Here is a 15,689-nt window from a genome sequence, read left to right as displayed (position 1 = left end):
TGCCATAGCAACTGTGGTGCTGGAGCAAACAGTCATGAGCTTTAACAGCCTGGGGGTCAGCAGCAGAACACTCTTAATTTAGAGACCTTCATCTCTCAAATCTGGGTTGTATTACCAGCTTGATTGGGCTATATTTTCTGTACTTCAGTATGACTCACTTTGTGATCTGTGGGCTACAGAATCCTGATTTCCACGTGGCAGGAGGGGAAGAGATGTGAGTTTATGTTTGTTTATTTAGGAAGGATTATATTCTCTTTCCTTTGACCAAACACCGTATTTAAAAACAATCTAGAATGAAACCCAAAGAATATACTGGCTCACGTGTATATCTGGATGTAAGGGCTATGTTCTCATACTCTGTTGCAAGACTCTGGCTCAAGTCTGAGGCCAAGATGAGACATTGAGCATTATGACATCGCATTTGCTTATGCGAAAACTGAATCTGGCCTGTTGCACTGTGCCTTAGTGCCTCAGCCTTAGCAGTGCTAAGGGGCTGCTGTTTGCAGCTCTGTAGTCTTTCACATCAGCTGCTGAGGCAGTGTTTTCCCGTTGTTGTTCTCACCTCTTTGTTTATTGTTCCCATGGCTTTGCACCTGGAAACCCCAGTAATGTTATATGGCAGGTTCTCATGGGAAGCCATTACCACTGGTGTGAAAATCAGCCCTTTCCCCCAACCTTTTCATACCTCATTTTGTAGATGTTAGTTTATATTAGAGATAACTAAAACATAGCCCGCAACAAAGCAGCACTTGTATACTATACACTATTAGGATTTTAAATACTAAAATATTATCCAGTAATATATGTGCACAGAGGGTTAACAACCAAAGTGCGACACTTTATCTAATTACCATAACCTGCTGTAATCATGCCACAAAGAGGAACATCCAAGAGGGAGTTTGAATTGATCCCACTGAAAAACGCATATAATAAATAGTGGAAAATCATGCCAAAACCCATCATCATCTTCCTCTTCATCCTCACCGCTGCTGCACAGGAGATAGCCCCTAGAGGACACTTATCTGGGGACCCCACCGCTGCTCTTCCCAGCTGCCCACGGAGGAGTTTTCCCTTTTCTTCCTGTGTGTTCTCAGCTGCAGCCCCCGCTAATAATACTCTGTGCATGAGAGCCTGTCTCAACATCCTGCGTGCAACAGCCCCAGCAGCGTGAATCTATGAATTCTGTGCTTGAAACCATGAAGGTAGGGAAAGTCACAAATGGTAGTCTGGCAGATAAACCACGTGGCATTTTGCTGCTTGTCAGCGGGTCTGCCTCACCCTTCAGCTGGTAGAGTGAAAAGCAGTGGCTACTCATATTTTATGCCACAAATACCTTGCCTTAAGTAACACACAATTTAAATATAGATAATGACAGATACGTAATTGGTCATTTGACCAGTGCTCGCTGTCGTGGTTTAACCCCAGCCAGTAGCTAAGCACCACGCAGCTGCTCTATCACTCCCCCTCCTCAGCTAGACAGGGGAGAGAAAATATAACGAAAGGCTCGTGGGTCAAGATAAGGAGAGAGAGAGATAACTCAACCAATTACCGTCACAGGCGAAACAGACTCAACTTGGGGAAAATTAACTATTTATTGCCAATCAAACCAGAGTAGGATAATGAGAAATAAACCCAAATCTTAAAACACCTTCCCCCCACTCCTTCCTTCTTCCCAAGCACAGCTTCGCTCCCGATTTTCTCTACCTCCTCCCCCGCAGCAGCACAGGGGGACGGGGAATGGGGGTTACGGTCAGTTCGTCACACATTGTCTCTGCCACTTCATCCTTCTCAGGGGCAGGACTCATCACTCTTCCCCTGCTCCACTGTGGGGTCCCTCTCATGGGCTGCAGTTCTTCACAGACTGCTCCAGCGTGGGTCCCTCCCCCGGGCTGCAGTCCTTCAGGCACAGACTGCTCCAGCGCGGGTCCCCCACGGGGTCACAAGTCCTGCCAGAAAACCTGCTCCAGCGTGGGCTCCTCTCTCCACGGGGCCGCAGGTCCTGCTGGGAGCCTGCTCCAGCACGGGGTTCCCACGGGGTCACAGTCTCCTTCGGGCACCCCCCTGCTCCGGCGTGGGGTCCTCCCCGGGCTGCAGGTGGAGATCTGCTCCCCCGTGGACCTCCCTGGGCTGCAGGGGGACAGCCTGCCTCACCGTGGTCTTCCCTGCAGGCTGCAGGGGAATCTCTGCTCCGGCGCCTGGAGCATCTCCTCCCCTCCTTCTGCACTGACCTGGGGGTCTGCAGGGTTGTTTCTCTCACATGTTCTCACTCCTCTCTCCGGCTGCAGTTGTGCAGGTTCTTTTCCCCGTTCTTAACTATGTTATCCCATCACCGATGGGCTCAGCCTTGGCCAGCAGCGGGTCTGTCTCGGATCCGGCTGGCATTGGCTCTGTCAGACATATGGGAAGCTTCTGGCAGCTTCTCACAGAAGCCACCCCTATAGCCCCCCTGCTACCAAAGCCTTGCCACGCAAACCCAGTATACTTGCACATATCTACCGGCCATAACAGTTTTACCTGCCATACTGCATGTATTTTTATCAAAATTGGTGCAGCTGGGGATCTTCTCAACGGGAACAGCTGAGCATCAAAGCCCTTGCTCTCCATAGAAACAAAGGCCTCCAAGACTGATGCCTTCAAACGCTATAAGATGTTTCTCATCACACTTTTTGTTGCTCTGTAACACTCTAACATGATTGTTTAGTGATACTGCTGACCAAGCTGATGAAATCATGGAAAGCATCAAAGTGTATTCTGCAGTTTGCAGGGGGCTTGCGTTTTTGTCTTCTGGCTAAATCTTTTCCAACCTGATTGCTCTATGACTGCATTCCACGTGCTTCATCAGGACTTTGGGATTTAACAAAGACTGACTACACGGCCGACAAACAGCTGGATCCGCCCCCAGAAGTCTGAAGCCAAGCTTCCCAAGTAGTCTGTGTGAGTACTAGAAGCAGCCAGCTGCCCGCTCACCTTTTGAGAAGTATGGCTTTAGGTGGCAGTTTCTGTGAAATTAAGTGTTATTGAAAATACTGCTTTACCCTCCACCTGCTTCATTTTTACCACTGAGACAGTTTTTAACAGGGAAGGACATTCCCATGTTCTTCAGATGAGTGATGGCTACCTACCTTCTTCCTAGAACAGAAAACATCAAACAGTTGCAAAGGGAGCTGAAATGACCCCGAAAAAGCAACTTTATGTGAATCCGGAATATCCAGAGATGCACTGAGCTCTTCGCTCACGTTACATTTCCTTGACTACCATTGCTTGCATGTAGAGGGACGAGTTAAGCCCCAGAGAAGTCACTCTACTTCAGCAGTTGGGGCAATCCCCCCTGCACTTCTCCTTACTTAGAAAGCTTCAAAAACAGCTATTTTCACAACCCAAGTGTTAAAAAAGTAGGATGCTGTGATACAGTGAGTGGGGCTACGGCTCCCTGGCCAGGTGGCTCTGCCAGAAACAGATCTTGGTCTCCTGTGCGAGAAGCATGGACTGGGGGAGGAAAACGGAAAGTCTAGGACAATCGTAGTTTTACAGGCTCCTTTTTCAGCTTGCAAACTGGAGATAAGAGCAGACAAGCTTTATGACGGTGTGGAGAAATCAATACATTTTTATTGATTCTTGTAGCTGCAGAACTCTCACCCACCACAAGTACAGGGGTCAGAGTACGAGTACATGACTGCCCTGCTACACTACAAGTGTGCTCCTCAGAAATCGTGCTATTTGATTCACCAAGGATGAAGTCTGCTCCATTACATGACTGCAACAACAGCAGCTGACCCAGGATCCCCTCTCAGCGGGGGAAGTTCGGTGCTGCAAATTATCCACTGCACAGGCCAGAAACTACAACAAAGCTACTGGCAGCTGCAGCTGAAGGCAGAGCTTCATATAAGGAAAACACTTTCTTTACAAAAGACTATTTTCAAACAGTTACACAGACCCTATTGAAACAATGCATGTTATTCCAAAAGAAAGACGTCCACAAAGTTGCATGTGAAGAACGACACAGAAGTAGAAACATGAAAACAAAACAACTCGGCAAAGTAGCTAAGAAGTTGTATAGTCAAAGCAGAATGAAATTAAGAACTTGGAACGAGCATCTAGTTTTGAAACAGAAGGAACTGGAAACAAAAAAACCAGTCAAAATTAAATGAAAACTAAATTAATGAAAACCTGAGTATCAAAAATAATTGAAGGAGACTTGTAAGGTTTACATTTAGTTTACATTTTTGTAAATCCCCCAGAAACATCAGTGACAGTCTTTCAAAGTTGTTTTGATTTTGCAGAGACATTAATTTCCTTAATTGACATTTTCAACTTCTGTTGGAAAATTTCCGACCTGCTTCGACCCTACTGGGAGAAGCTGTTCATCAGCGAAGTGTGAGCATCTGTCACCATTTCCAGTTGCTGCAAAGCTGTCAAAATGGTGTAAAACTTACCGGAAGGTCCTTTTACTATTATGGCCCACCTTTGCAGGTGACATTTTATAGTTGATTCGATTGTGCAGCGATGGACCTGACCCTTTGTGTCATGTCTTTCATTCCCCGTTTCTTCAGCAGAGTCTATTATCACTTGTTCCAAATTCCTTCAAGTATTCTCTTTGACTTTGTGTTACTTTCCACTTCATTCCTAGACTGCACCGCCTAACGCTCTACACCTGCTTTTGATGTCACCAAATAGGGACAATGACTATAAAGTTATTTCCCTTTACAAGTCAAACCTGGAAGGTCTCTCTGTTGTTCATTCTATTTCCATTGCTGGTGTAAGTGTCCTTGTTGTTTTTCCCACTAGTGAAGAAAGGGCAAATGTCATATTCACTGAAGCAAAGACTTTGCTTTGAAGCGGTATTGATTTTTCCTTTTCCCTTCTGAAGCTTTGCCAGGCTCCATAAAAGCATGTCTCTTGTTCAGAAACTCTTTGGACTGAGAGACAACAGGGGCAGCAGAACCAGCGGGGCGCAGTGGGAAGTTAGGGCATCTGGTGGGGAATGATAATTACGACAGCAGCTAGAAAAAGAAAGAGGTCATTTTATTTTTAGCCGTACTGCGAGAACAATTGTGGATCCGAACAAAACCAAATGGGAAACTCAGCTTTAATTCCAACTTCTGAGTCCTCCTTGTCTAAACCTGAATACGAACATTTTTCTAGGGTTCAGCTGCTGGCAGCGAGACACCGAGACCACCAGAAGCAACAGCTTGGCTAGAGGCTTAACCACAAAGGTGACAACGGCATGACTTTGTGGCACAATGCTATAAAGACACAAGCCTTACACTGCACTGTGTTGGAGCAGCAGCATCATATGGACCTGCAGAGAACTTCTTCTGAATGAAGGTCCAGTGCTACCACAGGACTCCTGTTTAAGAAATCTGAATTACTTTGTTTAGAGCTAGTTCATGCAATGCAGAAATAGCCGAGTGCATTTATTAAGCCCACACATATTGCAAAGAACCAAAATGTCTCTCTCCCTCCCCAAAATGTCTCTCTCTTCCATAGATTCTTTGAAGTCCATGACCACCATACACATATTTATCATCTGTGCACTGGAGACACTCATTCTTAATGAGAAAATGGGTGCTGGCTTTAAGCCTTTTTTAAAGGTGGTGCCTCCCAGCGCCTCCAACACTCTTCCACGGCATTTTGTTCACGCTGACTCAGAGGCAAGAATGTCACTTATTGAAACATCAATGCCACTTTTTGCCATGCTTCTGTATTTCTCAGAGCTATCAGGCTGGGAGAGCTGGTCTTCCAAAACTCATTAGACAAACAGCTGCTGCTGGAACGGCAAGTAAAATTAAGCAGCTGCCTTTTGCAGAGGAGGTCAAGTAATAATTATAGTAGATGTTCCTACAGTTCTTGGTTTTTTGTAAAATTAATACCTACTACCAGGAATTAAATAACAACAATAAGAATTTTTCCCAATGCTAGTGAGTGTGGTCTCACACTCACAAGAAGTAAATCAATCTAGTCCCCCCCCCTCTTATTACCTTTTCCTACTCAGTCCCATTTCCCTGTCAGATAGTTCTTGAAAACCTAAAAATCCATAAAGTGGCTTCCAAATTGTCAGCTATTTTGAGAACCGTGCATATGCGACAGCTGGAAATGAGACTTTTTTTTTTTTTAAACACCTGTGAAAAAAAACTGTTATCACCAGCAACGAGAGGGTTCTGTTGATTAAAGGATGTTTTCTGCTACTCATTTGTATGGGAAGCGATTCATTAAGCGCTGTCTGAAAACCATCTTCATACTGAGTAAAAGGAAAATGTTTCGTGGTCACTAGGGCTTACGGGAATAGCTTGAACACCCAACGCCATCTCTGAAGCTGACCCGCGCTTCGCACATCAGCACCGCTCCAGCTGGCGATGACACTTGCCAACGCACTTCAGCCTCCCCCAGCACGGCCATCGCTAGCTGCCGCTTTTTCTCCCCCCTACAACCAGCTGTACCTGTCAGTGCAATTTTGCAGTCTCTTTCTCCAAGGCTAGGAAGTATCTTAAAACTGTGACACCCTGCATAGGGGAAGAAAAGCATAACTGATACTGTTTGCCCCATCAGGACCCAAGCACAGCAAGTAATAAATACACGGAAGCTATTGCGGTGGCCTGGGTCAGCTTTGACTTTACACAGTTTCCTGCAATACGTTTCGGGGCACATCACACTGTTGACTTCTGCACCGGTGTTACCTGTTCAGTTCTCCGTGTACATTTGTTTTCATTATTTGTGCCCCCTCCTGCTGTTTTTTCTGACAAGCCTGGGATCTGAAAGCTGCTTTCCTGGACCTTTTAAGTAACAACCCATCATCAGCTGCACTGTCTACAGAAGGCTGCAGCTTGAATTTGTTTTCACAAAAAGCGCATCACAAGACCTGCCTAATCAGCAGTTACCTAGTTTGCTCACACCAGACAGAGTCAATTTACAGACCATGCCTGCTGTTGACCCTGCTGTCTGCTCTGGATTATTCCAGTCTGCCTCCACTTTCTAAAATTAAATGTTAGTATTTTTAATTGCTGGTTTTAACTCTTGCCTAATTGGGCACAAGCTCATGCTGTTATGGATCTCTGCAAGGCAAGCGAGAGGGACCGCATGTAAAGGAGCTGAAGCGGGGTTGTTGGTAGTAGCAAAATCGGTTCGTGCCATTCCGGTCCTGCCCATCTTCCATAGATCATTGCACGGTGATGGAAAAGCTCAGGTACCGCTGTCCCCTTGCTACCCCTGCCCAGTTCACACACACCATCATGTTGCAGAGACTCCAGCTCTTGGAACATGATGCCTCCTAGGACTGCCAGTTTAATTCAAAGCAACTCTGAGGTTGCAACTTGTTCATGTTGCAGCTGAATGAGCTCGTAGATGTTGGAGGTTATATCCTGTGGGTAGGCATCTCAGGCTTGCATGTGGTAAATGCTCAGTGCTGAGATTACAGATCGTGATGTTTTACTGCTATTCTTTCTTGCCTTTTTGTTGTTGAAGATGTGTGAAATAAAACTGGTTCATTCAGAATAATAACTGCAATATAATTTTGCAATGATTTTGAAAAAGATAAGCTATCTTTCTATATATTACTTAAAGGTATTACTGAATTTTACCGAAGGAAATACGGAAATTGATTTTTTTTTTTTTTTAACCAAGAAACAAATGACTGGTGAAATTATTATAGCATTTCTTTCTCTTTGACTTTTAATGAGAATTTTCTTTCTTCTATGCAACTATCTCTAGTTGATCTCATCTTAAAAATAATTTCACATCATGGGAGACATGCAGCCTAGCCTACTTAGTTTGCTATATCGGGTGGCAAAGATTTGCAGTCTGCAAATTCCAAGTTCAGCTCCTTATAGTACGATCCATTTTCTCTACCCATGGCCAGGCTCTGACCATAGCAACACAGACCCAGGATGAACATTCTGGAAACATAGGCTCAGCACCTACCTGAGGGATTATGGAGGGATCACAGACTGCAGAAATGATGAGGCTGAAGAAGTAGCTACAGATGTGCTCTAGTTTGGAAATGAGCACCTGAATACTCCGGCCACTGTCACCTAGTGTGCAGCAAGAACACAGCGGGTCTGCTATAACATCTGCGAGTTAAGGTCATCAGCAAGCCAACAGTTCAGATGAAAATTTTAAGCTCAGAAAAGGTTTGCTTGTTTTTTTCTTAAGATGTTACCAAGATTTAATGTGCTTTACCTATTTTTCTTAGCACACCAGACCACGGACCTAGATCCATTACCATCACGACAGCGATAAAAACCTGAAATAAGCTCTTTGGTTGCTCCCTAGCGCTGCATTTCAGTCTGATGCCTGCAAATGCCATGTGGAAGGGTCCCCAGTGGACTCAGCTGGGCTACGACCACTTCTCCTTACCAGCCTGCAGAAAGAGGTGCTTTCCGGTGCCAGTGCCGCCTTTAGATAACCTTTCTTGATTTTCCAGCGAGACTTTCACACTGCCGAGACAGCCGGAGGAGCTACGGAAGCTGCAGCGTTTGTGGTCTAAAGATGAATGATTATTTTACACTATCGTAATGCTTGTACAGTACTGTTGTATTCCAGCGTGACTTGCAATGACCAATTTGAAGTGTATATGCATAACATAGCCTCATAACACCTTAGGGTTGTGTGTCATTAACATCAACAAGGCAAAGACATTTTTAAGTTCAAAAGTTGAACACGAACATTCAAGATTTCTTGTTTCATTAGCATATACCTATAAGACTGAAGAGAGAAAAGAGAGTAGATATTAATGCAAATCTAATTGCAGAAACTAACCGACTGAACGCCAGCAAGGAAATGCCTGTTGTCAAGGATGAAAGACAAGATATCTCCCGTTTCCTAGAAGTGCTCTTCATTAACTTTGTGAAAGCCAAACAAAGCTAATATGCAGGTAAGAATGCTGCACAAGTTCCTTACCTCTCCTCCTCAAAAAAATGCCACGTATAACGCAAGACGGAAGCTAGGGACTCATAGGTAACAGTCACAGTATCAAAAAAGCTTATTTTTTGCTGATCGGATGTGAACCATATGTAATCATACCAACCCTTAATCCAAACAATTCTACTGTAAACGAAAGTCTGCTATGTCTGGTATCTAGGTTAACGAGATGACAACTTCTTGGCAAGTTCTTCAAATAAATGAAAGAGTTCCTAGAAGATGTTAGAGTCAATGAGTCTCATGAATGTTCACAGCTGTTCTCTGAAATTCAGAATTTTCTAGCTTTGACCTCTGATCTGAGAAACCAGTTTTACAAAAGCCTTATAGATCAACAAGATGGACGTGCACTTGATGGTGATTGCACCACAGGTAGTTCCCATTAGCTGATGCTTTTCATATTGATCTCTCCTCTAAATGGATAATGTTTAGTAGTTTCATAGGCAATGAAGCCATCAATATCTGTCAGTTTTTACACCTCTTTGACCTCAGCGTGTGGCAAATATTGCTATCAGTTTTATCTGTTTTGTTCTGTTTGTTTTTAGTTTTTCAGTTAATCTGATTGCAACACACAGCATGAGGTTCAGAGGTTTGAACAAGTGCAGCCAAGGCATTAATGTAACTCCTCTCTAAGACATAAATGATCCCCTTTTGCATAATTCTCTTAATACTACTGATGATTTACAGGACAACAATCAGTTCTCTCTCCAGTAAAGTAAGTTGATAATGATTTAAATGAAGTATCGATCTAAAGCACGTTTTTAGAAATCTTGTGGTCTTAAGTGCTTGTCAAATAGATGTCAGAGACCACACGGAAGTCTAAAAATACTCCTGTAAACCCTTCCTCAAGTGCTTGACATCGATCTGTCTATTGTACATCTTCATGCTCAACACAGGTTAAAATAGTGCAGCTCACTGTGACATTGTAACTAGAGGCGGCTAAGCTGACAGAAATAATTTGTTATGCTGCTTACAACTAATAAAACCCCTTTTGCTTTGGGGCAGGTTTTGAAAATACAACTCTCATCCTTTTCACATGCGAACTCTTGCTGTTCCTGCCATCTCTTCTGGTCCTTAGACAAAGGTTTGAAGCCTACAAACACACTCAAAACTAGAAGGAGAAAGAGGAATGTCTGACTACATAAAAAAAAACCCCAAAAAAACCCAAAAAAACAACCCTCCACTGCACCAGACTAGGCAGCTAGTCTTTCTTGTTAAGTACAGCTATTGTGTGTTAAATGCATTTAAACCCATACTAACTTCTGAGAAGAATCAGCCTACTTGATCAAAGCAGTTCAAACTGGTAAAACACAGCAGTCTCACCAAGTGCTACAAGAAGCCTCCATTTCTGCTGGTGTGCCAGACTGCTCAGTAGTGGTTTGATCCCTGAAATTCACTCCTCTGGGCTGATCTTTTTCCTCCAGCTCTTCTTCCCTGCTTTCTCTCTCCTATGGCATTTCTCTGTTCTGCATTTCCACCTTGCTAACTCACTCCTAACGAGGCTTACCCCTCACAAAGTGATATCACATGGAATAAAATAATGTTGTGGAACTAGCAATTCTTGTAAACCACATAACTGTGCCTTATCTATTAAGAATCTCGGAGCTGTTCAGAGATGAAAGAAATACGAAGAAAATCACCAGCCCTTCTAGCCATCCCAAGGCAGAATCCATTCTGAAATGCATTCTGTCCAATAGAAGCCATACTACTAATAGAAGCAACCTCCTCCAGTCTTAGCTATGCTTACTAGTGGGAAGTTTCTACACTATGAAGTTTTTAAAGTGAAGATTGTTCGTTCACTACTTCATGCTGCCTCAGAGTCTTTGCTATTTAATTCTTATCACTGCTGGTCTTACTCCCTTAGCCATAGGCACTATGGTAATAAAATAAACAATGGGTGTGAAAAGCTATCATTCTGATCTATGCAACTGAAAAAAAAAATTATCAATAGCACACATATATAAAAATAAATGCTTTATCTCATACAAAGGTTTCAGGCTTTCATAGTTAGTTAAGTATATCTGTAAGGGCAGTAAGGACAGCAATTTTTCTCACCTACTTTCAGTTCCCTCTTAGTCAACAAGGAAAACCAGATTCCAGTAGACTATGATTTATCCAGTACTAAAACTCCCCCTCTTACTAACTTCAGACAACGTCTAGTCAGCTTCCTTATGCTAGGCACCTAATATTGGTAGTTAACTTTAAGGAGAAAGAATTTCATCCCGATAACCTTCTACATCCAGCCAGAAATCTACAGCAAAACCACCTCCTACAGCCATATCCAAACTATCAAGCCCTCCTTCTGCTCTTTAAGAAGGGAGGCAAGGGCCTGTTTCAAGTTACAAAACAGGAGAAAATTGGGTTTGATGCTCCACATCTGTAATTCATTCCCTTCTGCTGTGGAAGGCACTCATCTTTCTCAGGTGCAGTCAATAGAAATTTTGCCGTCTACTGCAGCAGGGTCAGCAGGAGCTCAGCTCCTTGGAACGGCTGTAGCATAGATACAGGCACTGCAACAAAGCTCACTTCAGAACAACGGTCTTAGTGTCTGCGCAGCCAGGAAAAAATACATCAACACTTGTCTGAAGTGTGGCCGTGAGCTAGAAACTATTCATAGCCTCTTTAAGCTTTTTAATCTAGCAAGCAGCAGAGTTTACAAGTCACTGCTTATTTCTGGAGGCACACGATTGCCTTAGCTCGAGGCTGGCTTTTGTCTGTGAAATTGCACCTCCAGCATCTTTCAAAGGGAAAAATTACCATCTGGCATGTGTGTGAGGGTAATTCAGTGATGGCTGTGAACTTCCTGGCACACACCTGTCATTACTGACTGAAGGGATTCTTGTACCTACCCATAGGCAACTGGTCTCGGCCACGCTAGACGCGAGAGATACTGGAGTGGACGGATTTCCATTCCTATCCCGAATAGCAGTTCCTCTGTGGCTGGGAGTTCATCAGTTAATAGAGGAGTTTAGTCTCCAGAGCTGTTCTGTACCCAAACACTACTTTCACAGAAAAATAGATCATCTGTGATTAGCCCTGGATATGCAACTACAAGAAAAACAAGATAAAGCAAAATTCCAATCAGAAGGAACAAGACGACCGCTAAAAATAAGTGAAGAAAACAGAGATCTAAATTACTTCAAATATTAGCATTTGTGTGAGACAGTAGTAACGATGTGAGAGGGCATGAAGAAGAACAAAACTACACTTGTCACAGAAACAGTTTAAAAAAACCCCTAGAACTTAAAGGAAGTAAGAAAAAAATAAGAAAATAAATCATAACTGAAAGGATTGGGATAATATACTTTTTGAGTAAATAATGAATGAATTAGAACAAACTGCACTTAGCAGTAATCCATACCGAAGCAACTCAACAAAACCAGAGAGTTTCTAGTTTTAAAACAAAATCCCTGAATTTAATTGTAGAACGGAACCAGGAGCAGCAGGGGACAAAGGGGAATTCACATGCAGTATTACAACACAGTCCAAATTCTAGTAACCAAGTAGCCCATTTAGGTTTGAGATAAAACTGTATTGTTGAAAAAGGATTACTTGTTTTTTAAAACAAAGTTCATAGAATCTCAAATATACAAACATTACCAATATTTTATTAAATTTGACAATATATGTTCCTCCTTCAGTCAAACATAGCGGACTTTGCAAGTGTTTTCACACTTCCTTGGTGTGTCTCAGAGCTACAGGTGGGAGTGTTTTTCTGGAGAAGTCTCCTTTCATGAACTTAATCCTGCCTTTTCCTCCTGGACAAGGAAAGAGGAAAATTGCCAACAAAGCTCCTGGCTGTGGCAGTTAAGGTTGTATCCTTTTCTGGGTTCGGGCGAGCCTTCAGAGAATCAAGATACCCAAATGTGCCTATAGAAAAAAAAAAGAATAATAATAAAAAAAAAAAAAAAAGCGCCCCCAAACTTGTTTGCTATTTTTCTTCTTCTATCACATTTTCTGATCTTGGACACCAAAGTCATGATTCCTGAGGAGAAACCAATGGTTCCTATTATCTTCATCTTCTGTGAAGAGTGTGGTACACTTACTCCAGTTACTGACTGGGGAGAGAAAAATATATTTATGGCAAATTGATGAATGTTAAAGAAAAAATCATCACATGGTTTAACACGGGAATCTCTTACTAGCTGGCCAAGAGTAATTGGTTTTGGATGTTACTTACCTTTTTTAGGGAAGGTCCAGGTTTCCATTTTCATGAAACTGCTCTAGACTTAACTGTATGCAAATGAGAGCAAAATTTATTCATCTGCTTAGCCAAATTTCACCACTGCATAGGAGTAACCTTGTGAAAAGTAGAAAACCAACATTGTACAAGCATATCTTTATCATCAATCAGTAAAATATTGCATGACTTCTTCTGAAAATGTATCTGGTGACAAACGAACCATCTATTATTTTTAGAACCTTTCATATAGTCTTAATTGCTTTAAATTACTGCCAAGGTTGTTTCTACAAATTAACGGATGAAATAGCTACGTTGTACAGCTCACTCTCCCAAACTGCCTCCTGCCAGAAGGTTCTGCCCCACCCCTCATTTTATTCCAGGGAAAATTTATAGAAAATATATTGTACTGGGTCTGGCACGTGACTGCTCTTCAGTCACAGGTTTTCTTTTTCTGTCCTTCAGGCCCACGAGAAACAATCACGCTCCAGCCCAGAGCCATGTGGCCACACAGATCCAGTGCTGAGACCAAGCTCACAAGACTTGCTGAAAAATAAGGTATATTAGCTGATTTTGCAATGTCATGGTGATGTGTCTTTTGGGGAAGAACCTATCTGTATTCGGCCACTGAGCACAAATACCTGAACATACACGCTCCTCTTTGCAGAAATGCAGATGGATAAATAACTCAGGGAGGTCTGGAAACATCCCAAGGCTCTTAGAAGCCATGGTCATAGCTCTTTAACTTTTATATGGACCGCACAGGAGTTCATACAGATTTCTGAACCGATCCTTCTTTCAGTGAAGTCAACAGCGAAATTCTCATTAACTTCCACTGCAACTGAACAAAATCACTACATGCAAAATTTGTCTTTTTTTTTTTTTTTTATATATAATGTAGTTAAAGTGTTATCAGCTCACGCAGTCTTTCACGAACCTCTTGTTAATTGAGCTCTAGTTATTACCGCCTCTGGTTGCCAGTATTAGCAAATTCCGTTTGAAAAAAAATTACTGGCTCTTACAGCTGTAAAGCAGAAAACCTGAATACTAACTGTCCAACCCTATAGACTTAAGAACTCCACATTTATTATTTTTTTAAATGGCATCATTCTAAAGCTAAGCTCATAAACACTGAGTGCCTGGTGTTGCTGACACTGGGAGGGGAAAATTCAGATGACACAGAAAATCCAGCTATTTCTGTCCTGAATTTACAACAAGCGTGTCACTCAGTTATATGTCTCTTCCCTTCCAGAATGGAGCAGAGCAGAGCAGGCTTACAACTGCTGTAAAGTGTCATTGTGTCTTTGACATATAGGTCAACACACAGATTTGAGAATCAGACAGAACTGAATGTTCCTTTTTAAAAAGATTTTAACATAAAACTTACTATAGCATATTAAAGCTGCAAACTGTGGTACAAACCTTTTCTTTGCATCAGCGTAATTTCCAGTGATTTTTTTTTTTTTTTTATGTAGAAGGCTCTTTTTTCTGAGTTTTGGACTTACATACAAATAACTATAAGCATATTTTAAAGCATATTTTAGTGCCTGGTAGTGCTCATAAATCAGGTAGTTGTACTTGTAATAATTTCTGTGAGTGGGTGTTCATGTGCGTGAGAAGATGTGCAAAATTGGACGGTGAGATGAGCCATGATGAACATTAAAGGTCCGGAAGCAGATCGATAGCTGGTGTAAATTGTCAGGGCTTCATTGATTTCAATGGTCCTATGATAAATACTAATTCAGCTGGTGCTAAAAAAAATGTCATCAGCTGAGCATCTGGTCAGTAACAGCAGAGAATGCAGAACGAGGTATCGGTGTTACCTCCACACTGAGCACCTGCATTTACCTTTGAATTGACTCTGCATGGTGCAAAAAGGTAAAATTCCCTGTTTATTCAAGTTTTTTGAAATCTCTGTTGGCTGGAGTAGTGCACGTGCAGAGAAAGATGCATATATATACAAGAAGGCATTTTCTCTGAGAAACAAATACTTACATGGCTTTTACTGCTGTGATGGCACTTTGATCTTCAAATGAAAAAAAAAAATCCCAAACATTTCAAGATACTGTATGAAAATTGCTTGTACAAATTCGTTGCGTTTCTATGAGGCTTTTCATTGATCCCAATAGCAAGGGAAACCAAATTCAGAATAGGCTTTAATCCACAATTTACATACAATACTTAAATTCCTTTTAGAAACTAAAGCTTATTACAGAAATTATAGTTTCCCATGTGTACGAATTACTGAGAATTATAACATCAACAAAAAGGAGTGAAGCCAGGTTGCGCATAAAAATCTACACTTCCTAGGTGATTCTCAACATTTTTTTCTAAATATTTTCCACCGGATAAAGTTCGTTAGTTTGTTCTAACCATTTCCCATTTCACAAAGTTAAGTTTTTACTGAATCTGTTAATAAGAAATCAATTATACAATAGCATTAACAGAACCTAAGAGAACAGGGACTTTGTGCGTGGCTGGTGGTTAACTCATTGTTTCTGCTGCGTACTTCTCTTGGATGCCTTATCAAATGCTGCTAATTTCTAGTCTACATACAAATGTATTGACGTGCCAGAATTAAATCAAATTAGAATGTTTA

The 15,689-nt window shown here is 42.1% G+C and overlaps 1 long non-coding RNA gene across 1 annotated transcript; it reads left to right on the top strand.

Annotated features, from left to right (window-relative positions):
• Positions 1-2,846: 2,846 nt before the first annotated feature.
• LOC121233599 lies at positions 2,847-13,909 on the top strand. Its single transcript, XR_005933398.1, has 5 exons — positions 2,847-2,934; positions 7,853-8,123; positions 8,744-8,866; positions 9,456-9,625; positions 13,556-13,909. It is a non-coding gene; the product is annotated as an uncharacterized LOC121233599 (long non-coding RNA).
• The last annotated feature ends 1,780 nt before the right edge of the window (positions 13,910-15,689 follow it).

Source organism: Aquila chrysaetos, chromosome 10 (genome assembly GCF_900496995.4).
Source record: "Aquila chrysaetos chrysaetos chromosome 10, bAquChr1.4, whole genome shotgun sequence".
NCBI lineage: Eukaryota > Metazoa > Chordata > Aves > Accipitriformes > Accipitridae > Aquila > Aquila chrysaetos.
Note: the sequence above shows the minus strand (reverse complement) of the source record. Positions and strands in the feature narration are given on the sequence as shown.